This window comes from Protopterus annectens, chromosome 9.part0, assembly GCF_019279795.1.
Source record: "Protopterus annectens isolate FY-2018-M chromosome 9.part0, PAN1.0, whole genome shotgun sequence".
Lineage (NCBI taxonomy): Eukaryota > Metazoa > Chordata > Ceratodontiformes > Protopteridae > Protopterus > Protopterus annectens.
The window spans coordinates 718053603-718080486 of NC_056743.1; the positions used below are offsets into that span (position 1 = coordinate 718053603).

Below are 26884 nucleotides of genomic sequence, written 5' to 3' on the forward strand. Positions count from 1 at the left end.
AAATTTATCACATTCTGGGATTTGTTTCTCCTGAATTCTAATTACATTAAAGTCTACTTGATGCTTTCATGTTTGTGCCATGTAGCCATTGCTTGTAATACAAACATTCTGTTAATTAAGGCACTGAAATTCATCTTTAATTTGCAGCTTGCATATGGACACATCCAGAAGACTAAATACTATACTATTGTCAGTGCTTTTACAGTTAAGCCATAGTACTGACCGACACTCTGACATAGTCAAGTGCCTAGACCTGGTCATTCCTATTGCAGTCAGATGTAATGGGAGGTTTAAGAACAAGCCACCATGGCAGTCCACAAGCTTAAATAAACTTTATAAGAATAGAAAAAAAATGTAAATCATACAACAAATCTAACGTTCCTCTTATTAAAGATTGCATCAAGAATATCAGTAAGTAGCTAAAAGCTGCTGTCAAGGCTAATAAGGCAAATTATTAACTTAAATTAGCTTCTGAAGCCAATGATAATTATTAGCCCTTCTTTGATTACATTAGGAACCTTAGAAGTAACAGACAGCATTGTTCTGAATTTATCCAGAAAAGGCACCATACACTAAGATCCAGAAGTTAGCAAATACACTAGCATACAAATATAGTGCAAACCTTACCCCTGAAATGAGTCTTAATTCCAAATTCCTAAATCCCTTACATCTCCCTAATATCATAGCGGAACATGCACTGAAGGTGCTGTCAAAAACCAAAAATACTACCTTCATGTTGCTTGATAATTTACCTGAATGCTTAATAAGTAGCACCAAACCTGCATTTGTGAAGCCCCCTAGCATGCTTAAACTGAGCTTAACTACAGGTGTTGTCCGAAATATGGTGATGCTCATACACAATGGTGGCCCTTCCACTGATCTGGGAAATCATAGACACATTAGCCTGGCTAGTCTGATTTACAAAACCATGGCACACTGCATCTGGCCTCATAAACTATGATATCAAAACCTTATCAAGCTAGACCCCCAGTTTGGTTTTGTTAAGGAAGATCCAACCTAGTCAGTTTATTTAACTTCTTCAAGAAGGTTATACAGGCTGTTGACAGTGGTCATTCTGTTTGCACAACTTCTCCGTCTCTGACCAAAGCATTTGTCTCTGTACCCATTGCTAGTATCATAAGATAGGTAAGTGCTTCAAAGTAGATTCATGCATTGTGAGGGGGATAACTAACCGGCTAAAGATAGAACCCACACAGTCAAGGTGGCAGGTGCCGCCTCGAAAAGTATGAAAGCAATGAGTGATGTGACTCAGGATCTCTCCTTCTCTAATCTCCAGGTGGGGAATCAGGATCTTTCATTAACTAAGTTTACAGAGGATTGCAAATTGGGGACAGCTGTCAAATCTCGTTTTGATACCCATCCATTACAGTAGGAACAAACCCTTGTAAACAAATAGTGTATGGAAAAAGGCCTAAAACTAAATGCAAAAAATCCAGGCCAATGCTGCAGAGGGATAGAGCTTACTGTGCAAAATGACCCCTGTCCAACTAGCAGCACAAGTTGTGGAGGAGACTGATGGGTGTAGATGAGAGTGAGCAGCAGGCGCCAGCTTGTCCATCCTACAGCAAGGGGAAGCTGCCTACACTCGCTGCAGTAACAGCATTAAGAGCTTGGTGAGCTCCATGCTACTAGTACGATACCACATGGTTAGGAGGGTACACATGTACTGAAACACGCATGCATCCTCTGAAGGCAGTGATTGTAGATAGGTGGGATGGAGTTAGGACACACTCCCTGGTAGCAGTATGAAGGTGCAGCAGCACTCTCAATCTCCTTGTAATCCTTGGACATGGGTGGTGTTGAGCTCAAGGAGGCTAACGCAAGTCCAGTAAACCCTTTGAATGAGGAGTGGAGCAGGTGGCAGCTGATGGTCAGTTGCAAAGAGGACAAGGAAAAAAATGCAAAAAGTTTAGGTGTTGTCACATTTGATAAGCAACTCTCCCCCTCAACATACAGTATGACCAGTACCAAACTCCAAATTATATTATAGTCAGTGATCTTTATTTCTGGTTGATGATTCCCTCTCCTTCATCCATTACACAGCAAAAGATCCATTTGTTTATCACAACTAATATATAAATTTCTTTTGCCATGCATGATATGCTTTATCATCCCTCGTTATACAGCCTCGTTATTTATGAAGAGCAGTGCCCTCTTCAGGATATACCCTTCTAGACATATTAAGTAACTGAAAGGCCTCAGAGGTTCCTGACAGAAAAGACTGTTTCCCTAAAATCCGTGTGCTATGAGGAAATGCTTAAAGCACCATCCTTCTACTCAGTTTCTTTTTAACTGTTACATGGTAATCAGTGCCTTGTCTTCTGCACGATTTTCTCCATATTGAGGAGTGCCTTGAGTGCGTGCATTTTGAGGTTGACACTTCTGGTGTTGAGTAGCATTACCCTTAGTTTTTGGTTACCTGTGCTGGTTACGGTGGTTGGTTTGTCCTTTGAGCCTTGCCTAAAAAAGGCACTATGGGGATGGCAAAAGCCTTGGCCATTATTCAAAAGCCTAGGGGTGACAGGTGCAAACCATCTCTGGCGAAACAGCGAGGCTTGTCTATCATGTCATCCCAGGCAGACAGACACTGGATCCCCTTAGAATGACACCAGAAGCTTAGCCAATTGTTGAAATTGATTATTTTGTCTTTGTATTGTGGTATCATTCTAGGTGAAGGTAGTATGCTACTCAAGGTCAGGGTCATACCAGCTTGGGATACATGATCAGAGAGCTCCTCGATGTCTCTTTTCATGTAGTCCAGGGAGGTACGTCTTAGATCATTCACACCAACATGTACAATGACAGCGTCATACTTGTTCTGGAGTGACCTAAGTGCCTGTGTTATGTGGCGGATCCTAGCACCCGACAGGCAGCTGACAGTAACCTTCTCCTTGTTCAGCTTGGTGAGTTGAACATCTGTGTGCCGTACTATAGAGTCTCCTATTACTAGCATGTTGGGTATGGTGTTTTGCCTTAGGGGCTGTCGTAAGGCACACTGCTGAGTGAATTATGTGTTTTCTGGCTTGTGTTTGGAGGTGCAGGTTGCTTGCTTGTCTGCTTTGGAGGGCACTGTTTCTTTTTCAGATTGGTACCTAGTGCCTCCGAATATGTTTTTGTGTATTTATGTGTATGTTTTGCCGGTGCTTGTTTTGTAGATCCATGTGCGACTGGTGGTGTGATGCTAGTGTCTCTTCTCCTCTTGACTGTCTGTTACAGTCATGGGTTGAGAGCGCTTAGCCTCCAGTCTGGCTGTGTATTTGCATCTCTCACAAGTGTTTGTGTCTAGAGGTAAGAGGAGAGGGTTGTCTGTATACATGAGGCAGTTGTGACATTGCCTCAGGATGCCCAATTCCACCAGATGAACTGGTGAGTACACCTGAAGCTGACCTCTGGACATGCTTGGAAAAGTAACTTTCACTTGTCTTGCAGACAATCGAGGGTCTTATGCTGTATTATAATAGTGTTGTCTAGGAGATTTGGAAAATAATAGTGTTGTCTAGGAGATTTGGACAAGTGCTGATTTGGGTTATGCAAGTGCTGCAATAAGAGCAGTTGATCTGAAGCACTTGAGTTGAGGCTTACCTCGTTCTAAGGGAAAATTTGCAGTGCAGACTTTGTGGTGCCAGGTATAGTATACCCCAGCTAACCGACGCTGCTCTGTGCACAAGACCACGCAAAAAGAGAGTTGCAGGGTTTTAAGAAAGAGAGATCAAGGAGTTTGGAATTCAGCTGCTACTCAAGCCAATGAAAACACCTGTTGAATTTCTCACTAATACTATGATTTTATCTATGTCTTTTTAACTGTGTGCTTAATATAGTAAAATTTTGTATAACATAGTAACCAACACAGCAACTGATTTTACCAGTACACCTGGATGTATGTGAATTGAAGTGGCAGCTTCGGCTGAATGCTTTTTTTATCCGGGTTTGAATGACAACATTAATGTTAACTGTGTTTTAAAACTTAAGCACTTGGAGGGTTAATAGTGCTTTCTGTGCCTTCCTCTATATTAAGTATCTACACTATGCTATTGGTTAATTACTTAATTTGTATTAACAATTGAGCACTACACTTCCTTTGTAATGTGCAGTCCCCTAACATTTTGGTATGAAAGCTCTTAACTTTTATATTTGATTTTATATTTTATTCTTGGAATTTTATCTTGGATTTTATGGGCTTCTTTTGTGGGTAATAAATTGCTTATTTCGTATCCAGTCTTTGTCTTTGGCACCTGGCTGTTGAACAAAATTTTGTATAACCTTAAAATCAGTAAAGTAAAATGCAAGTGTAGGGTCCCATTCAGACAACTATGGTTCCAACAGTTCTGACGGAACAGTACAGGTTCAGTCCCCTTCAGCACCGTTGGTACAGCCACCTTCGGCTCCAAGTATGACTCTTCTGTACTCCACGGCGCAGACTTTTTCGGCACCGTCATATACTTCGGTGCAGTCCTTCTCTGCACCATCCTTATTGCCGGTACAGACACTTTCCACTACAGCACCGTACCCTTCGGGGCAGACCTTTGCCTTTACGGTGCAGACACCTTCAACTACCACAGCACCGACATCTTTGGCGCAGATTTTCTCAACACCGTTTTCTTCGGTGCAGACTTCCTCGGCTCCGAGCTCTGCACCTGTTGAACTAGCAAGGACCAAATATCCCCTTTCATTGGTTCCTTTTGCAAGCAGTCAGTATAGTCCTTTCATGGAAAGGCCAGAATCGCCATCAGCCTTCTCCATAAGGTCAACCAAACATCTTTCTGACCAGGATGTGTTGCGGCTTGTTGACCAGTTGCTTGTGGCTAGAGGTCTCTCTCAACCGTCAAAGTCCATGTTCTCTCATTCAGGTGAGGGTATTTTGCCTCAATCCCCAATGTATACTCCTCCTCTGACTTCTACTTAGGTCTCGAAGCCTATTACTCCAACAGCAGCTTCCCTCCCTCCAACTCCAGTAGTGGATCTCACTTTGAAACCAGAGTTGTCCTTGTGGCTCTAGGTGCACTGGGCATCGGGCTGTTCTCAGGACAGTGCCTGTGCCATTGGGGAGGGCATTCCTGGCTCCACGACGATTTTTTTCTATGGCACCTTCCAGAGATGCTCTCTCTTACGGTTCACGGTCCTTTTCAGACTCCTGGTCTGGGGGCAGGTTCGTCGGGGTGGGGTGTGACCCCAGTTCTGAGGCTGTAGTACCCGGTTCCGGGCTCCCATCCCTCCTTGGATGGGCCAGCCTTCCAGGCCATGGAGAGGGTGCTTGTCTCCGCTGGGAAAGTTTATTTGTCGGAGTCCTCTCCCCCATCTGTGCTGCAACTGCCACAAGCTTCAACCCCCGGACACCAGGCACAAAAGTTTCAGGTCTCTCTTCCTCAGGAGACCCCCTCTTTGCAGTCTTCCCCAGAACCTCCCACTGAGGAAGAGCCCCACAAAGCTTTGTGCAAGAGAAAGCACATGGACTCCACTGAGGAGTCATTGACTGATGATACGGATTTTAATGACTGGGAAGGGTCCCTACAGTCACCCTCTGATGAGGTATCCTTTGGTGACATCCTAGAGATCCTTAGACAGAGGGGTGACTGGAAGCCCTCTAATCCTTCATCTGAGGAATCTGTATTCCTGCAAGCTTTTTGTGCCCAGCCCCCCTACCTCCTGGGCACCCCGCCTGTTACCATGGAAGCGATACCTAAGAGGCCAGACAAGATATTATTGCCCCCCCCCCCCCCGTGGGGCACCCCCACTGGTCACGTGGTCTCCCAGTAGATGCTGTGGTGGTGGCAGCTGCTACTAAGAAGGATTTGGCAGAAGAGAGCCAAACTGTCCATCTGCCCAACAAGGAGTCACGGGCGATTGACAGATTAGGGAAGCGTGTGTTTGCTTCCTTGACCTTCTCTGTAAGGTCTTTGAATTATTTGGCACATTTTACCAGGCTTCAGCAAGATCTTATCAACCAGCTCTCTGAAACCTTGGCAGGAGCTGTTTCTGATGAAGTCTGTGATAATGTGGCTTCTCAGATAGCCACCCTAGAGTCCATTTCCAACTCGTCCATGCGTCTCATTTCTCACACAACGGAAGGGGCAGCTAGAGTGGCAGGCGCAGGTATAGCCGCCAGATGACATGCTTGGATGCGCCTTTGTGATTTTGCAGACTCCTCTAAGGTCTCCTTCATGAATGCCCCAATAGAGGCCACTTCTTTGTTTGGCCCTGAAGTGAAGGATATGCTGGCACAGTGTGAACAAGATGGCAAGACCTTGTCTGCCGTTGGTGTCAGACACTCCACTTCTCAGCGATTCAATTCCAGAAATCAGAGGAGCGGAAAGATCTGGCACAAGAAATCACAGGGTTCTTTACGGGATACACGTGCCGCATTTTACCCTAGAGGCACTGGGGGAAACTCCAATGGAAGATGCCCCTTTTGGGGCAAAGGACGTCTGCGAAACCGGGATTCCAGAGATTCTTTTTTCTGGCCAACCCTATCGGTGCCCCTGAAGCATTGCCTGACTGCTCACCTCTAGAAGCGGTCAGGGGTTGTTTCTCCTTGTACCTGCTGCCTGGCAAAAGATAACAACCGACTCTTGGGTACAATGGATTATATCCAGAGGCTATCACATCCCATTTCATCTTTGCCCAGTCTCATCAAAAGTGTTACCCAATGTTCCACCCAGTCAAAGGGAAATAGCAACACACGAAATCAAAAAGCTGCTACAAAAGAGAGTCATCCGGATGCCCCCCCCAGACCAGATAGGATCCAGATTTTACTCAAGGTTCTTTTTAGTGCCAAAAAAGACGGGACTGAAGACCAATTCTGGATTTCAGTACACTAAACAAATTTGAAAAACAGAGAAATTCTGGATGGTCACGTTTCAGTCTATCCTTCCTCTTCTGGAAGAAGACTATTGGATGTGCTGTGTAGAACTTCAAGATACATATTAACTCATAAAGATGGGAAAACGCTCAAGAAGATACCTCCACTTCCATATAGAACCAGTCACTACCAGATTCGAGCCCTTCCCTTCGGTCTATCTACAGCCCCCAGTGTGTTCACAAAATGCATGGCAGTGGTTATCGCTCACTTGCGACTTCAAGGATTCCAGGCGTTTCCATATCTAGACGGCTGGCTCCTTACCTCCCCCACCAAGCGTCTACTGGAAGAAGCCCTGCAGTATATTCTCTTAACAGCTCGAAGCCTGGCAATCACTATAAACTGGGAGAAATCCAACACAACCCCACCTCAGTCTTTGGAATTCATAGGGGTACTGTTGAACGCAAGAAATTGCACAGCATCCCTTCCAGAACACAGACTTCAGAGAATAAGACAACAAGTTCAGCCATTGCTCTGTCACCACAAATCCCCAGCTCGATCTGTACTTCAGCTGTTGGGGTCAATGGCAGCTTCAATCACCATTATTCCCCTAGCCGTATTCCACATGAGACTTCTTCAGTGGCTACTTCTCACTCAGTGGTACCCTCTACAACATCCTTTGTCTTTTCAAATAAGTGTGACTCAGAGATGCAAACAAGATTTACTCTGGTGGACGTCTCGAAATCCCCAGCAATGGTCTCGCCCTTTCACCCCCATCTACTGTTAGCCACGGTGACCACGGATGCCTCCCTGATGGGGTGTGTCAGGGAAACTCGGTCCAAGGCACCTGGTTGGAGACAGAGGCCCTTTTGCATATCAGTGTCCTGGAACTGAGGGTGGTGCTTCTAGCCTTGCAAGCATTTCGCTCCATCCTTCCGTAAGGGACTATTGCGATCCAATCAGACAATATGTCAGTGGTCTGGTACATCAACAAACAAGGGGCACCCGATCTTACCCATTATGCAGAGAGGCCTTGAGAATATGGCAATGGGCGATAGCTCAAAACCGCTTTCTGATTACAAACCACAATCCCGGGAGCTCCAACGTGATAGCGGAAGAATTGAGCAGGTGCAATCTACAGCCTCACGAGTGGTCCCTCAGTCCTCTGACAGCGGCAAAAATCTTCCATCGGTGGGGCCAGCCTTGCTGCAACCTATTTGCCTCCCCAACCAACTACAGGTGAAGCAAGGGATGCTGTAGTCCACGCTTGGCCCTCGGGTCTTCTTTATGCCTATCCACCTCTTCCCCTTATCTCCCGATTTCTAAAGAAAGCACGACAGTTGAAGAGCAAAGTAATCCTCATTGCCCCATATGGCCTCGACAAGTCTGGTTTCCCTTCCTCTGGTCTCACCTGCTAGATCAACCATGGATCCTCAATCCATCACCAACGTTGATCTCCTATCCGCAGGGTCTGATGCACCCCAATCTAACAACCCTGAAACTGACAGCTTCGTTTCTCCACTTCCTATGATTGCTAGGCATGAAAACCTGTCGTGCCCTGTGTGCAATATTCTTATTGCATCTCATAAATCATCCACCAGACTATTCTGTCTTAACAAATGAAAGAGGTTTTCTCTATGGGCAGCAGATAAGCAAATAGACCCCTTGTCAGCCCTGGTCTCGGTGGTATTAGATTACTTGTTTCATCTTTTCCACTCTGGGGTGATTGTCTCTACTATCCGTGTACATTTGGCTGCCATCTCAAATTTCATATTGTTTTTCAAGATTCTTCACTTATGTCACACAGACTCTGTAAGACTTTTTTGAAAGGGGTTGTCCACCTAAAACCTCCCTTCAGAGAACCCGTACAACCTTGGGATCTGGCCTTGGTTCTGCAAGCTTTAACAGCTCCACCTTTTGAACCTGCATCCTCTTGTGATGTAAAATATCTCTCTTGGAAAACTTTGTTTCTGATTGCAATCACATCTGCCAGATGATTGTCAGAACTTCAGGCCTTATGCATCAAACCTCCTTATCTTATCTTCTATAAGGATAGGGTATCACTGAGAACCAGTTCTACCTTTTTACCAAAAGTGGTGCCAGAGCGATCTATCAACCAGTCTACTGATCTCTCAGTGTTCTTTCCTAACCATTCTAACAAGGGAGAGTATTACTTGCACTCCTTGGATGTTCATAGGCAAATACGAGTTTGTCTGGACAGAACAAAATCTACCCGTAAATCAGACCAACTGTTTCTGGCCTTTTCAGGACACAGACGGGGTCATCCTGTATCAAAAGTTACATTGGCGTCATGGTTGAGAAATTGTATCACCTTTATCTACAGCAAAAACAATCTCACCTTGCCTCATAGAGTCAAAGCACATTCTACAAGATCTATGGCAACTTCAGCAGCCTTCCATACTAAGGCTTCCCTCAATGATATTTGCTCAGCTGCAACTTGGGCTAAAACTCATACATTTATTCTTCATTATAAATTGGACCTGGCCTCCAGTGGTAGAGCTTTCTGTGGTTCCATGGTGCTCAGGAATGTCCTTCCATGAGGGCCACCCAGGAATACAGGTAACTGGGGACTCTTTCCCATCAGTAAGGAATGAATGAAGATTAACAACATCAGATAAAGAAGTTATGTCTTGCCATAACATTCCATCTGTGTTGTTGATCTTCGTTCACTCATTACTTCCCACCCTCCGTCCCCCATCTGGAGATTCTTGGTTGATCTCATGTACTCCTTTCTGGTAGGACTGTTGTGACCAGAGGTAGCCTATACTTTTATCTATCAACTTGCAAACTTGATCTGAGGTAACAGGGAGTAGAGCATTCTGGGTAGGTCCTTGACTCTAGAGTTTTTGGCTGAGGTGGCTTGATACTGGCCTGCTCGGTTCGAATGAACGAAGATCAGCAAAACAGATGGAACGTTATGGTAAGACATAACTTCTTTTTTTTGCTTGTACTTTGGAGAAATAGATTCCAAACAGTAGAGGTCCCAGGACTGATCCCTGTGGAACACCATTGGTTGTAGGTCTGCTGATGGAGGTGTATTCCCCTATTTTGACTATGTGGGTTCCATAAGTGAGCCAGTTATAGTGAGCCACCTAATGATGTAAGGGTTGATACCTAGCTGGGTGAGTTTGTCAATGATGCCTGAGTGGGGGGTAGTGTCAAATGTCTTGGCCAAGTGTAGGTAGGCTGTATGCACAGATTTCCCCTCATCCAGGGCCATGGTGACTGCCTCAAAGAAGTCCACCAGGTTTAACAGGCATAAGCTTCTTTTGACAAATCCAAACTAAGTAGGGTCAGGTGTTTGGCGATTACCTACATCTTTGTTAAGGTCCATGATGATTTGCTCCATGGTCTTGCAGATAAGGCTAGTCAGACTAATAGGTCTATAGCTCCCGGGATCAGTGGAAGCAAATAATGTTGGCCATTTTCCATTCAGCTGGGATGAAGCTAGTGCTTAGACTATGATTGAAAAGAGTACCCAATGGTGTTGCTAATTCTTGTTGGAGCCCATGTAGGATGCAGCTTGGATGTTATCAGGCCCCATAGATGCTTTGTTTTTGGCCTTAGAGAAGGCATTTATGACCTTCTCTTTAGAGATGCAAGGCAGGGACAGGTGGTATGGATTACATGGGGTATGTGTGGCGGGGACACAGTGGGAAGTCAGACATATGACATCCGGTCCATATTTCCAGGGGAAAGAGCAATCCAAACTGCCAAAAAAAAAAATTAAAAGAGCCGTAGCAAAATCTGTGAGGTTTGCCATCTTCCACTTTTGGAATATTGATGTACTACATTGGAGTACTTTCTCAGCAGCAAAGCTTGAAAATGGGCAGAAGGTTGAAAGAGCCAATTTACGTCACTTAAATTGTTTATGCCTGAAAATCAAAACAAAGTAAAGGAAATGCTGGAAAGAAACCAGCAAAAGTCAGAAATACTGTCTTGCTAGAAGTTGCCGGCTGTTAGATTTGCAAACTGGGGACATAGTGCAAATGCAAAAGCCAGGTAAAAGTCTGCAGATTAAACTGGAAAAATCATGGTAGTGCCTCCAAACAAAGATCCTTTGCTTGTGAGAAGATGTAAAGTTGTTTGGGAAGAATCATAGGCATATGTGTGTGAGATAAATGTATCAAAGTTCTAGCAGGAATATCAGCCAGTACTTTTACTGGAAAATACAAACACTTGAAATGTGATAGTCCAGAGTTGCTGAGAGAGAAAGCCTCCTGAAGGTGTGCCTCCAGTAAAAATGATAGTGCAGCAATAACTGTCTAAAAGGAATAGTGGATGCCCAGTGTAAATAGCTCTATTAAAGAGGCATTTACTTAAAATATCTTTAAATATAAATGAAAATATTGTACTGGTGTAACTGGCTTTGCATGGTGCAGAGGTTACATTTATGACTGTAGCATGATAAGTGCTACCTCAAAAGATTTAAATAATGTACTGGATTGTGATAATCTCCAGTCATAACTGGCTTATTGTGTGTTTGAGACATGGCTGCAAAATAAAATTGCCTTGAGAACTTAACTAGAGAGGTAAATGTTGGTGTCCATGTCAGGAATGCACAATTAAAATTCTGTGTAGTGCAAAAAGCAAACAGTTTTATAAGCTTTGAACGTGTGAAGCACTTAGTGAGCAATATCAAACTGATAGCAGCATACCTCTCCACTTATTTGCCTAACAATGCTAGAGGGACAAAGAATCAAAATCAGGAGCAGTTTTTAAATATTGCTCTAATTCACTTAACATATTAAAGAACAATAGATGTTGCATCTATAAGCATATTTTTGAAGAATAAGAAGTGTGAAACTCCAATGCTGACATTTTTGACTGTTTGCAATTCTAAGTGATATACCAACAAATCAAACATTTATGAGAAACTGAGCAAAATTATTAAAAACTCAGGGATAGTCGAAAGGCAAGGACAGCAGGCAGAAAGAATACTGTTCTACCTTCTGTCACTGTTCTTTGCTTGACAGCACTATCAGTTGTTAATTTTGAGCACAAGACCCGATCATAACTGCACTGCAGGGGAAAGGGGATAGCAGTTGTTACACATCCCCCTAAGGAGCGTTACACTTGGGTCTCATGGTAGAGAAGTTTATATTTTGCCCAGTACTGGAGCGTACACACAGAGACAGACGTGCATATACACACACAGTAAAAAGTGAAAGTAAAATATGGGGCATTTATTTTCAAATGCTAAAGAGGCTGCTTGTTACTTGCTGCAGTTGCTTTCTGTAGAATTCGGTCTTTAAAAAAAAAAGAGTAATGGATCTAAGTCAAATCCACTATATTCCAGTGTTATGTCTTCACCATCTGCACACCACACTTCACTTCTCTCCTTGTCCATAGGCACCTACCTACTCCTTCCAGTTAACCTTTCACACCTGTTTACCTTGAGATCATACTGAAAACCTCCTCCTTCTCCTCTTCAAGTAGCATTCATAGTCATCACCCACTTTCTTTACCCAGTCATCTCCTCCCATTAAACCACTTCCCCTCCTGTGCCCTTTCCTTTATCCTCACTTTCCATCCAACACTTGTAGTCACACAAGCACCTGTCATCTGTCTATGCCCATTTTTTTCTTTTTGTCAAATTAAGTTTGCTTACTAGGGTAGAGCAGTAATCATTAGTCAACAATTTCAGACCCACCCGAATGGTTAAGAGAGATAAACATTAATCTGGCTGTGGAAAAATGATACCTTTACCTATGGTGGATCATGCAGGAAAGGAAAGAAGGATGAGATATAACAGGCCCAGCACAGCACAGGGTTGAATTTTGTTCTGGTATTCTCTAAGTATAGCTGAAAATTCAGGATTTGATCAAGCCAAATTCTTAGATATTTGAAGGCTGTAGAGGTTTTCATTTTAAAATTATTCTGGTTTTAAATGTCTATGACACTTGAGACTTTTGGGAGTTTTTGATGACTTCCAAACATCATGGTTTTGGTTATGGTGGAGTAACAAAAGTTTTTACTACTAAGCCATTTTGTAAGAGCAAGGTGGTTGTTTTGAAGATGGTCCTACAGGACATGGTGTGAAAGGCTGGAACTAAATATGACTGTGTCATTAGCATATGAGACGGAACTGAATAAGTCAACTTAGAGATCTGAAGTAATTTACTTCATTTGGTCATCAACCTGTGGGATACCGGATCCGAGCCAGCAACTTCACTAGCATCTGCACCGAGCTCTAAGCTCCTCCCCTTACCCATAATACACATCCACTACCTTCCAATCCCCAGATTTCATTTGCTGCAGCTTGACTGAAGCATCGTGATCCTGAGCTCCAAGTTAGTGAGTTGTTTTTTTTGGGAACGTAAGCAGTTTTTTTCATAATTCTGTAATGCAGTTGTTAGTGTAGATTCCCTGTCTTCCGCCCCTCGCTGGTGCGTCGTGTTTAGGGCTTTTTCAGTAGTCTTTTAGTAGTATTCAGTGTTAGCTAGTTAGTGTGTTTCTTCCCCTCCCCCCCCCCCCAGTGTTCTGTGGGCCTTGAGTGTGTGGTGAGTGGGTACGAGTTGGAAGTTGTTTGTTTCTTCCTCTTTTTTCCTTCTCTGATTGTGTGTGTTGTTTATCCTGTAGAGACATGGCTGACTGCAAGCCAGCATTTAAGAGGTGCACTGAGTGTGGCCATAAATTGTCACCTGCCGATAGACACACTCTCTGCGTTATGTGCTTGGGTGTAGCACATTTGAATACAGACTGTTCCATTTGCGTGGGTTTTAACCCACGCGCTATTAAAGATAGACTGGCTAAGTTGGCCCTGAAAGGCCTTCTACCCACTACTGAGGCAGATGCCTCTTCCACTGCTTCGGTCACAGCGGCTGCTGTGGCCGCCTCTCCTTCCTCTCTTGCCCTTGCTTCTCCTCCCGCCCATGCTGGGACTCAACCTCCCATTTCTAAGCCTGTGGAAGTGGAGGGCAGAAGGGGAATAGAGAAGGAGAGGGAGCATAGAGAAAAACATAAGAGGTCTCCGGACCTTTCTTCTACTCCTGCCAAAAGTCAGGCTAGGATCCGTGACTACCCTTGGCTCTGATCTCCGAGATTTTCCCCAGAGCAGGAGGAGACATGACCACCATCTAGGGCTTTGGTTCCACAACCCACCAGGTCGGAGTCCGTGGCCTCGTCAAGACCCACCTGAAGCTTATCGGAATTTGACATGGATAAAATGATGAGGAGGTTCATTTGTACTCAGACCCAGATGGGAGTCTTGTCAGCCCCCTCTCCCTCTGGAGGGGGGAGCTCGCTTCCTTTCTTTACACCAATTTCTCCTTCTCTGATCCGTCCACCGGCTTCAGAGTACTTGGATCTGAGGATGGCCTTAGTCAGGGGGTCAGCGCCGACGGTACCTGTCTCCTTGATGCTGGCAGCTGCCTGGATCGTGTCAGATCCGACCAGTTCGGATTCGAGCGGCTCTCGGAGCCAGAGCCTGGGTGTCAGATCCGAGGGAGTGGAACTTTTTCCATCAGCTATGACTTTGTTGGGCCATGCCCCCCCCCCCCCCGGAGCTCCATCCACATCTGGCCCGGCTCCGATTCTCACGTCGGATCCGGGGAGAGCAGCTTCCATAATGGTGCCCCAGGAGGCTTGTTCTCCCTTGGCATTCAGTGCGGTAGAAAGGGTTCTCTCCACTGGATCGAGACCCTTGACTATTTCCTCGGACCCCGCCCTGACTCCCTCGGATCTATCTACAAATCCCATCATTTTACCAGAAGGACAGCCCATGCAGGAGGAGCACTAGGCGGTTCCCCCTGAGGAACAAGTGGCTTGCGAGTTCCCCCGGAGAGCCCCACCATTGACGTGCCTCGCAAGCATACGTGCAAGAGGAGGCACTTGGACTCCCCCAAGTTCCTCACCAAAGACAAGGATTTGGATGATGGGGAAGGTTCCCCCAGATCACCTCCCGAGGATGTCTCCTTTGGAGACATCATGGAAATCCTACAACCGGCAGGGGGGTTGGTCCACCCCCAAAGCTTCTTCTGACGAATCTGTGTTCCTGGAGGCGTTCGGCACAGGCCCATCTACTTCCTGGCTGTCCCCTCCCATAGATCCCCTGGTGGACCTGGTCACCTCGCAAGCCTGGAAGGAGCCAGACACCATGGAACCAATCCCGAAATGTCCAGACAAGATCTGGAGTCCACCCTCCGATAGACCAGCGTGGAACAAGGGCTCCCCTGTAGACACTATGGTGGTAGCAGCAGCCACTAAAAAGGAACTAGCCCAGGAGAGTTCCTCGGGTTTATCCCCCCGACCGAGAGTCTCGGATGGTGGACCGCTTAGGGAAGCGGGTTTATGTGTAAGCGACTTTTTCCATCAGGGTGCTGAACTACCTGGCCCACGTTAGGAGACTGCAGCGCGACCTGGTCAAGGAACTGCCTGAGTCTCCCCCTAAGTCCATGTCGTAGGAGGACAGAGACACAGTCTCCGCGAGGATGGCCACTTTAAAAGCAGTCTCCAATACGTCCATGCGACTCCTTTCTCATGCTACTGAAGGAGCAGCTAGGGTGGCTGGGTCCGGCGAATCCATGAGGCGCAACGCCTGGCTCACACTGTGTCATTTTTTGGAACCTTTCAAGGCATCTTTTGCCAACACCCCTTATGACAGCTCTACTCTTTTTGGTAAGACCATCAAAGAGACTTTGGTCCAGAGTGAGAAAGATGGGAAGACGCTGTCTGCTGTCAGAATCCACTTCTCAAACCCTCAAAGTTCCTTTTCCCGGAATCAGAGAGGGCAAAAGAAGATGTGGTTCCAGAAGTCACAATATTCCCAGGTCACTCGGGTCTTCTACCCCCAGAGGAATAGGGGGACAGGATAGACGCCGGCCCAGAGGCAGAGGGGGTCTGAGGAATTTTGGGTCTCCAGAACTGTTCTCGGACAGGCCTGGACAGCAACCCTTGGGGGTTGCCCGACTGCTCAACTCTGGAGGCAGTCGGGGGTCAATTGTCATTGCATCTGGCGGCATGGGAGTCCATAACATCAGACCACTGGGTGCTTCAGATCATATCCAGAGGATACTCCATCTCCTTTGTGGTTCCTCCTAAACACCTCCCGGACGTACCACGCACACAAAGGGGGGCAGCAGCACTAGAAATCTCCAAGCTGCTAGAGAAATGAGCCATCGAGCCCATCCCTCCAGATCAGTCTGGATTGGGCATCTACTCCAGGTTCTTTTTGGTGCCAAAGAAGACTGGGGACTTAAGGCCCATTTTGGACCTATCTATCCTGAACCTGTCAGTTGCCAAAGAAAAATTCCAGATGGTCACTTTACAGTCCGTCATGCCATACCTGAAAAAGAGAGACTAGATGTGCTTGTTAGACCTCCAGGACACCTACTATCACATAAAGATGCACAGAAGCTCCAGGAGGTTCCTTCGCTTCTTGCTAGGAGTCCATCATTACCAGTTTCGAGCCCTACCCTTTGGCCTCACCACAGCCCCCAGGGTGTTCACCAAAATGATGGCGGTACTAGCGGCTCACCTGAGGCTTCAGGGGATTCAGGTCTACCCATACCTGGATGATTGGTTCCTCACTACTCCCACCAGGCATCTACTTTCTCTAACCAGGGATTATTTCTTAAAGCTTACAGTTCACTTGGGGATTACAATCAACGCATCCAAATCGCTTCTAAATCCTGTCCAGGTGATAGACTACATTGGGGCATGGATAGACACACTACAGTGCAAAAACATCCTGACCATGGAGAGAGAGTGTGAAACCTGAGGATGCATGTTTCCCTGAGCTACCGTTCTCATCTTCCTTCAGCAGAATTTGTGTTGAAGGCTCTTGGTTCTATGGCAGCGATCATAACGCTTCTTCTGTGCGCCCGGTTACACATCGAGTACTACAGTGGACTCTAGCTTTGCAATGGTCCCTGTTGGATCTTCCATTATCATATCCAATACATTTCAGTCGAGTCTACAGGTCATCCCTTCTGTGGTGGATGTACTGTCTGGAAATCCTGGAGGGATGACCTTTTGTTCCTGCCCCTGTCTAAGCCACAGTGAACATGGATGCCTCCCAACTTGGGTGGGGGGGGTATTGTTTGTGCAGGACAGTCCAAGGCCTGTGGTCCCCTGTTGAGTCCAGTTTGCATATAAATGTTCTGGAGATGAGAGCAGTCCTATTGGCATTGCAGGCCCTTCTTGCCTTGTTTCCCCTGTGAGCCATTGCAATTCAAAATCAGACAACATGTCAGTGGTCTGGTATATCAACAAACAGGAAGGGACCAGATCTTACCCACTTTGTCGCAAGGCCATGACAGTTTGGGAATGGGTGAGTTCCACCAGTCACTTTCTCATAGCAACACACATTCCGGGATGGTCCAACATCCTAGCAGACAGGTTAAGTCGGACTATACCAATGCCTTACGAGTGGTCTCTGAATCTTTCAGTAGCAGAGCAGATCTTTCTGGAGTGGGGTCAGCCTTGCTGCAATCTCTTTCGCATCTCCATCCAACGTAAAGTGCAGCGAGTTCATCACTCTGAACCCCCAGCCAGGGGAGTCCCCCTGAGATGCTCTAGTCCATGCTTGGCCTCCCGGTCTTCTGTATGCTTACCCTCCAGTACCTCTTATTCCGAGGTTTCTACAAAAAGTTTGTCAACTGGGGAGCAAAGTGATCCTCATTGCCCCGTTTTGGCCACACCAGGTATGGTTTCCCTTCCTGTGGTCTAATCATCTGGCTCCGCCTTGGATCTTGGATCCTATTCTGGATCTTATTTCACACCCCTCGGGGGTTCCTCATCCCAGCCTGGACAGTTTGAAGCTCACAGTTTGGTTGCTGCGGTTCCCCTGATTGCTAGGACTCCTGGATTATCAGTAGCAGCTCATAAGTCTTCCACCAGGAAGATTTACCACAGCAAATGGAAATGTTTTTCCTTATGGGCTTCTCATAGGAGTTTAGATCCTTTCACGGCTCCTATATATTTGAAGGCTGTAGAGGTTTTGATTTTAAAATTATTCTGGTTTTAAATGTCTATGACGCTTGAGACTTTTGGGAGTTTTTGATGACTTCCAAACATCATGGTTTTGGTTATGGTGGAGTAACAAAGTTTTTAGTACTAAGCCATTTTGTTAGAGCAAGGTGGTCATTTTGAAGTTGGTCCTACAGGACATGGTGTGAAAGGCTGGAACTAAATATGACTATGTCATTAGCATATGAGAAGGAACTGAGTAAGTCAACTTAGAGTTTATTAATAAAGACAGGAAAAGTAGAGGTGCAAAGATGGAATTTTGTGTTACATTCCTCAGTAAAGGAGCTTCTGTGAAAACGGATACCCAGTCTTGACTCTAAGCTGTCTATTAGCAAGGAAGTCTTGGAACCAGACTAAGGCTTAAGGACTAATACCAGGTTCAGTCATGTGATTAGGAAAGATGGCATGGTGAATAAGGCCAAAGGCTCATGTGACAATAGAAATTGCTACTGTCAGATTATCCTTGGTCATGTGAAGCAGAACATTTGTGGTGGCCCATAGAGACAATGTCATGCTATCCCCAGGCCATATCCATGCTGTTTTAGAGAAAGGCAATAGTATTGTTTTGTAGACCTCGAGAGATGGTTGCATATAATAATTTCAAATATCTTACTGAAGGTAGGTAAAGTAGAGATTGGGCAAAATTGAAAAGCATTAGTTTAGGCTGCTTTGGTAGGGGATTACTACTGCTATTCAACCCTTCCCCCACAAACATTCCATCCACTTGACTTAACTTCTTACATTTATTCCTTGCTAAATCAGCTGCTTCTGCCTATGAAACGCACTCCACATATCTGTTAACCCACACAGGCCCATTCCCTCCGCAATGCCTTTTGGTAGCTATCACTGTGTTCCTTCTTACAAACTAATCCTTCAACTTCTGCATGCAGTACAGTCTTAAAATTCCAACACACTGCTATGCTGTACTCTGTGAAAACAACCTTTGAATATTGCCTAATCATTTAACCTGTATACCAACCCGTTACTCCAGTTCTCCATTCCTACTCCACCTCCCCTCGCCACTTTGCTCCACTGCTACTCTCCATCACTAGTACCACCAGCCTGATTTGCCCCCTCATGTTTTCACCCCCCCCACCAACTTACATACCACTCTCCTTTTGATTTTGGGTTACTGCAACTTGATGAAATTATTACTCTGTAATTTCCACCTACAATGTGCCTTCTCATTCACTTGCTTTCCTGTGTACCCAGAATGTTTCTTGTCAAAAAACCTTAAGCTCTCCTATCTCTTCCCCATCACTGGGAACCTACCACTAGCCATTTCCCCAGCAGAGCTTGCCACCCATCCTAAATCTAGGTACCTGACCCTTGGGTGCTGCCCACCACTGCTCCCCCACTTCCACAGAGGAATGCTTGGCACCACTCTGTCAAGCTAAGGCCTGCCCTTTACCTACCTACCCCACTCTGGGTCCCCCTTCTTCTCACCCTTTTCCCAACATGCTCCATATCACTTACCTACTCATAGCACTTCATATCCCCATCCAACTGACCTTCTTCCCTCTTGGATTTCTGACTTTCCTTGTTACCTTTACCACATCTCCCCCTACTCCTCTGTACTCTTGACAACTCCTGTACCTGTAGCTCCCATTTATCTTACCTCTTCCACTGAGCCATACTCAGTCTCCTTTAGTCTCGTACCCATGTCTTAATCCAACCTATCTAGATTCCCTTTAACGGTAGTTCCCCTTTCCCCTCCATAAACCTGGAATCGCCTTGCATGAGTCACTGGTAATTGACTTGTAACTGAAATCCTTAACTAAAACTGCATTACTAAATCTTCCTCAGCACATGTACCCCCTGAAAGACTACAGTTTTACAACTCTAATAGCCATGAGTGGTTCCACCCCCTCCTTACACTGCTATCTGTTGCCATGCTTGTCCTAATTATTTTTAGATTTTAATGGCTAACTGCTCTACATTGTCAGAGCTAAGCTGAGATACCACTGCTGAACTTCCTTGCCAATACACTACCAGTCCATCACATCTCCTCAATTTCCTGTAATTCTTCACTGGCATCCTGATTAGTATTCCATCACTCTTTGTTCCCCACACAACCTCCTTCAAGCATAAACAAGTAAAATGATTAGCATTGTTTTGAACTGTAATTATATTCCACTCACACACTTAGATATTCTTTTATACACGTCTTTATATAGCTAGATAGATAGATAAATAGATGTACAGATATAGATACACAGATAGTCACACACACACACACACACACACACAAATAATTATCATAGCTCTCAACTGTACAGATTTTTGCCTCATATTTTTTGGTCTTTTCCTCATAAAATTTGTGGTTTGCTGGAAAACCACGATAGACTAAAGTCACTAGGTAATGACATAGTTTGAGGTTCAGACCGCATGCTAACACAAATCCTGTTAATCTAACAACTTTTAAGTTTGTAAGAGCAATATTTTAAACTCTCTCCCTATTTTTACTCCTTTGTCCCCCCATTGTTTTAGGCTTTGTCCATATTTCTTGCACTAAGAGGTTGAGAGGTATGACATTTATGCAGTTCTTACATACTTCTCTGTAAACATAAAACCAGTGCTGCTCTTTCCCATTGCTAGGAGAGTAGCACTGAAGCCAAAAACAGAAAAAAAAAACATATCCAAATACCCTCAGTAATGCATGAAAAATTAATTGTCTGTACATACAAATCTTTGGATAGTTTTGAACAGCACCATAGTGCAGAGAGATAAAGTGGTTATCTGTGACCCAGACAACCTGTGTTTGGCTAGCATAACAGGCAGAGCAGGGGCACCATGGTGGAGGTTGTTAATGAGCAGCTGATGGTGGCTCGCCCATCCTATGGGGGACGGAGGCAGCCTAGGCTTACTGCATTATATAGCAGTGCTAAGAGCCAGGTGAGCTTTGTGCTGCAAAGTGGGTGTACTGTTCAGTCTAAGACTGAATATGCATGGAAATGTGCATGTGCTTGCTATCACCTAAAGCAGGAGCGCTCTGTGGTGTTTGGAGTTAGGACATACTCCCTAGAAGCAATGTGACACTTTGCCACTGTCCTCAACCTCATTACCAGACTCAGATGAGAGTTGCATTGAGCCAGGGGAGGCTAAAGTAGGTCCAGCAAACCTGGTGAATGAAGACAGAGGCTGGTGGAAGCTGATGGTCAGCTGCAGAGAGGGGGGAGGGAAAAATGTGTGTAGTTCTCACATATAGACATGTAGTGCATGTTCCCCTCAGAAATGAACGTATGAAATTATCATAGCTTTGTGTATAAAACATTTTTGTTTTATTTTTAGTTATACTTTGTTAACAAGGAAAGGTAACTGATCCACATGGAATAATTTCATGCTCAGCCCAGGGATAAACAAACAATGGAAAGCAATGAAATATAATGTAGAAGTAGCAAAACAATCTGAGACAGATATTCAATATATGCATGTTATCAGAGTGCAAGTAGTCAGTGATGAGAAAGATGCAAATCATAAAAAAAGCAATAAACCAAGTACTGTCCATTAGAACTGAATCAAAAATAGCAGACGCCATTGTTGTTTAGTCAAGCCTGACTCTGTGATCTCAAGAACTTTAGCACACTAGGCTTGTCTGTCAAAATGTGTTTATTTTATTTCTTGCAAATTCATATTCATTACTTCAGTAATGCTGTCTATCCATCTTTGCCTGTTTTCTCCTGTTCTACTTCTTCTGATTTGATCTTTCTCAGCATCATTACTTTCTGTAGTGAACCCAACCATCCCGTTGTGTAGCCAAAATCTACAAGTTTTAGTCTTTGTATCATGCTTTCTAGTGAGCAGTCAGGGTTTACTTCCTTAAGTACTGACTGATTTGATCTTGCAATCCACAGAAATCTCAGAACTTTCTCCAACATCATAGTTCAGTTTTCCGGCACATAGCCCTGCTTATATTCCACCTCCGACAGGTATATATTATTCTGGAAAACCACAGCATTGACCAAACAGACCTTTGTTGAAGAGGTGATATCTTTGCTCTTTAGAATCTTATCCACATTTACCATATCTCTCCTTCGAAAAAACACATTTTTTATTTTCTTGGCTGCAGTCACCATCTACAGAAAATTTTGAGCCTAGGAAAACAAAATCTGTCATTGCCTCCGATTCTTCCTCGTCTGTTTCCCAAGAAATAAGACAGTAAGGCTGGATAACATCTTTTTTTTTTTAGGTTGAGCAACAAGCCAGCTTTTGCACTTTCTTTAACTCTTCTTTGTATTCAGACATCAGAGTGGTATCTTCTGCATAACCAAGGCTGTTAATATTTCTCCCAGCAATTTTAATTCCAGTATCTGATTCCTCTAACCCAGCATATTGCAAAATTAATTAATCATATAATTTGAAATAAAATGGCAATATACAGCCCTGTCATACCCTTTTTTTTCAATCCTGATCCCATCTGCTGTTCCATACTCATTGCTGCGTGTTCGGCATACAGATTCCTCAGAGGCAAATTTGACTGACTATCCCCATTTTTCTAAGAACTTTCCATAGTTTTTTTATGTTTGACAGGAAATAGCTTTAGAGTAGTCAGTAAATAAGAAAAGCCATTTTTCTAGAACTGCTTTACTCTGGCAGATGTTCTTCATCTCACATTGCTGCAGTCCTTACACTTGGGTAGTCCGCTGTCCTCGGTCGGCCCGAATATCAAAGTATAAGGCTGACGTCGGTCAAGGCGCATTTGACTGACATCAGGACGTCAGGGTACAAATGCGCATGACCGACGTCATATCCTCAGTCTTTTTTGCTGCATGGTCCGATGCAGAAGCAGTATTGCAAGTGCCGGTTGGCGTTCTGAAATTTTTCGTTTTCGGAGTTTCAGACCGAGTCAAAGTTGGCTAAGTACCCGTTAGAATATTTTAGTTTTTCTTGCCTCAGTGGTTTACCGGATGTCAGAAAAAGTGAATAATTGTATTTCTTGTGGGAAACAGATACCGCATAGAGACTATCATACTTTGTGTATTCCTTGTTTAGGGCCTGAGCACGACGTTGTTGGGTGTCGCTCTTGTGCTAGATTTAATAAGCGCACTATTAAGAGGAGATTAGATTGTGCCAGGTTAGTCTTTGGGAAGCGGTGCAATTATAAAATGCCGTCGGATGCTCCGACGCCCGCTTCTTCGAAGAAGCGCAAGGACAAAGCAGTGAAGCCTAGGCTAGAAGAACTGTCAGTACCGGACGCCGGTTCTTTAGAGGTGTCGGTGGAGCCGGTGGTTCCACCGGAGGTTTCTTTGGGATCCCAGGGAGAGACCTTGTTATTGCAGGATGTGGCCTCTCAGGAGGCAGGCCAGGGTGATGGGGCTTCTCAGGTTACTATACTCCCCTCCCTGCCTAGGGTGGTTAGGCCCTCTCCTTCTGTTTCCAAGGCTTTTCCTAGAGGCAGGCCAGGTTTAGCTTCAGTTGGTGTCACCCCTAGTTCTTCTGGAACTGTGCCCAAGAAGCATATGCTTAAAATGGCAGAAGATTTGATTACTCTGATTAGGGTTCTTTGCCCCTCCTGATAAGAGACCTAGAGTGGAGCCTGAGCTAGGGAGTTTTGAGCAGGCTTCGATGTTTCAGAGTCTTCGCTGAAGACTTGCAGGAGTACTCTCCTTATTCTGATTCTGATGTGGATGATTCTACTCCTTCTGCTTCTCCTCCTGAGGATTTTTCTTTTTCAGAAACTCTTCATTCCATGAGGGAGCATTTTAAGTGGGAAGGTCAGGACTTCTCGGATTCCAGGAAAAGGCTTAGGGAATTTTTATTTTTACCCCAGCATAGGCCTTTGGCTATACCTCCTGTTTTGGATGTAGTGGCAGATGTTTTTACAGAGGCTTCCCTTAATCCTGATTCTTTGCCTCCTGCTCCTGTTAAACCGGATAGATATTACAGGGTGCCTGAAGTTCATAAGTATCTTTTTAAGAGTCCTAGGGCAGACCCAGAAACTGTTAGCCAGGGGCCTAAAGGTGTTAAGGCTTCTGTTGTCAAGAATCCGGTTCCTGCAGATAAAGAAGCCAGGGCCTTGGATAGATGGGGAAAGAAAGTTTATACTTCTTCCACTCTAGCTATGAGGGCTTTGAATTGCCAGTTTCACATGTTAAAATACCAAAACTATCTCCTTTCACAGTTGAAGTCTAAGGTTGATGCTCTGGCAGAAGGTATTGATTGTAAAGAGTTACAAGATTTAGTACATGTTTCTGAACAGGTGGGTAAGCATTCTTTGCAATGTGGTTTTGATGCTGTACAGGCCTCATCTAGGGTGGCTGCCACTGGGTCAGTTCTTCGCAGGCACGCCTGGCTGAGGGATCAAAATTTATCTGACCATGTTAAAACTAGGATTTTAGATGCTCCTTTACAATCTGATGTGTTGTTTGGTTCTCCTGTTGAGGCAGTTTTAAAGAAAATGGAAGACAAGGCTAAGTCTATGCAGACTGTTAAAGATTTTTTGCAGGTTCAGCCTCCAAAGTTTAGTAGAAATTGGCCTGCTAAAGGGTGGACGTATCCTTCTTATGATTCCCAGTCTAGGGGTAGATCTAGACGTGGTAGGGGCAGAGCTCAAGGCTCTTTCAGGCCTAGAACAGGGAGTTCTCCTGCACAGTCTTCAGGTGAGGGCAGGGGTCAGTCCTTTCGTAAACAGACCCAATGACCTACCTTTTCAGCTGCCAGAGCCTTCTCGTCTGGCAGCACCTTTGGGAGGACGGTTGGCACATTTCAAAGAAAATTGGAGTTTAATTACCCAAGACAGATGGGTATTGGATATCATACACCAAGGTTACAGGTTTTATTTCCATACCTTGCCTCCTTTCAGAGGCATGCCAGACGTACCTCCTCAACAAAGAATAGAGGCTCACAAGCAAATTTCTCTGTTACTTCAACTAGGGGCCATACAGCCGGTCCCTATGCCAGAAGTGGGCCTAGGATTTTATTCTCGCCTGTTCCTAGTACCAAAGAAGGGGAACACGTGGAGACCAATTTTGGATTTATCTATCCTCAACACTTATCTGGACATTCCCAAGTTCAAAATGTTGACATTGCAACAGCTTTTACCTCTATTGGGCAAAGATCATTGGATGGTAACTTTGGATCTCAAGGAGGCTTACCTTCATGTTCCTATCAGACTAAGTTGCAGGAAGTATCTGCGTTTTCGAGCTGGGACTTCTCACTATCAGTTCTCTGCATTGCCCTTTGGCTTATCTACTGCACCCAGAGTGTTCACGAAAGTTCTGGCTCCAGTGATAGCTTTCTTCAGGCTAAAAGGAATACAGATCTATCCTTATTTGGACGACTGCCTGATTCTAGCTCAAGGAAGGGAAGAGCTTCTTCATCATTTGGAATATGTGATAGCAGTGCTAAGATGCCTGGGGTATTCTGTGAACGAAATAAAGTCCAGTCTAGTACCCTCTCAGGACATGTGCTTTCTGGGTGTAAGACTGAATACAGCATCCCAGATGGCCTTTGTAACCCCGGACAAACAAAAGAGTCTTTCCCTTTACTTCCATCAACTATCTCATCAGTCCGGGCTGACTGCAAGGACAGTCCTTCAAGCCTTAGGGTTCATGGCATCTTGTATTCTGGTGCTTCCCAATGCCAAACTGCATATGAGGAAGCTGCAATGGTATCTCAAAAATGTATGGACACAGCACTGCCAGGATCTGGACACTGTCATTCAAATAATACCTTGCATTCAAAAGGAATTTTTGTGGTGGGCTCAGGAATGTCACCTAAACAAGGGACTTTCTGTGACCCGGCCAGAGGCGAGTCAGATTTTAACGACAGATACCTCAGACAAAGCTTGGGGAGCTCATCTAAATGGAAAGTGGATACAAGACAAGTGGCCTGCCAGACTACAACATCTACATATCAACCTGAAGGAGATGTTAGCAGTCCAGTTTGCATTAATAGCTTTCAAGAATTTACTTCTTCCAGGGCAGGTGTTGATTCTAACAGACAACACAACTGTCATGTGGTACATCAACAAGCAAGGGGAACGATTCTTATCCTCTATGCAGGCAAGCAATGATTTTGTGGGAGACTGCTCTCAGTTTACAGCTCAATCTTCAGGCAAGGTTTCTGCCAGGAGCACAGAACTCCTTAGCAGATGTGTTGAGCAGACAATTATGGATCCCCACGAGTGGAAATTGGATCCTCATGTATTTCAGAAATTGACAGTGTCATGGGGAACTCCAGACATAGATCTGTTCGCTTCTCCACTAAACCATCAGCTGCCAAAGTTTTGCACAAAAGGTTTCATCCCACAGCTTGGAAAGTGGATGCTCTTTCTTTCAATTGGAGCAATCTTCATGTGTATGCCTTTCCACCTCTGCCTCTCCTCCCAAAGGTACTTCTAAAGGTCAGACAGGACAAGCCAAGGATGATTTTAATAGCTCCAGATTGGCCTCGACAGCACTGGTACCCATTACTGAGAAGTCTGGTATGGAAGCCTCCATGGCCTTTGCCTTCGATTCCACACCTGTTGTCACAGGAGGACAGCCATTTGCTCAATGTCAAACTTCACTCTCTTCACCTCACAGCCTGGCATATTCTGTTTTGAACCATAGAGGGTCTCAACTTCCACAACAAGTTTTGAATGTGATTTTGGAAGCTAGAAGGCCTAGTACAAGGAAAGTGTACGAGATAAATGGAAGAGATTTTTATTTTGGAGTGCAGCAAAGGATTTTGATGTTTCGGAGCCTAATTTAAGTGTGGCTCTTCAATATCTTACTGAGTTACTGGACAAAGGTTTGTCCTTCTCTTCTATTAAGGTTCATGCTGCAGCAATTTCAGCTCACTATGAATGTGACCCTCCATTGTTTTCTCATCCTTTGTTCAAGCAATTTCTTAGAGGGGCAAAGAATATAAGACCCCCACGTAGAGCTCCTACTCCTGCTTGGGATCTCAATTTTGTGTTGGAGAAACTCACTCTACAACCTTTTGAGCCGGCAGCTACTTCTGAGTTGAAATATTTATCATGGAAGACTGCTTTTTTGTTGGCCATTACCTCTGCAAGAAGGGTGTCTGAATTACAGGCCCTTATGGCGGTTGAGCCTTTCTTGATTTTCCATAAGGATAGGGTATCTTTACGTA

General features: G+C 44.8%; 1 protein-coding gene across 1 annotated transcript in view; it reads left to right on the forward strand.

Moving 5' to 3' along the window:
* The window catches only part of LOC122811478 (small VCP interacting protein), a 246555-nt gene that overhangs the window by 118983 nt on the left and 100688 nt on the right, over positions 1-26884 (forward strand). The gene's annotated exons all lie outside the window — the stretch shown is intronic.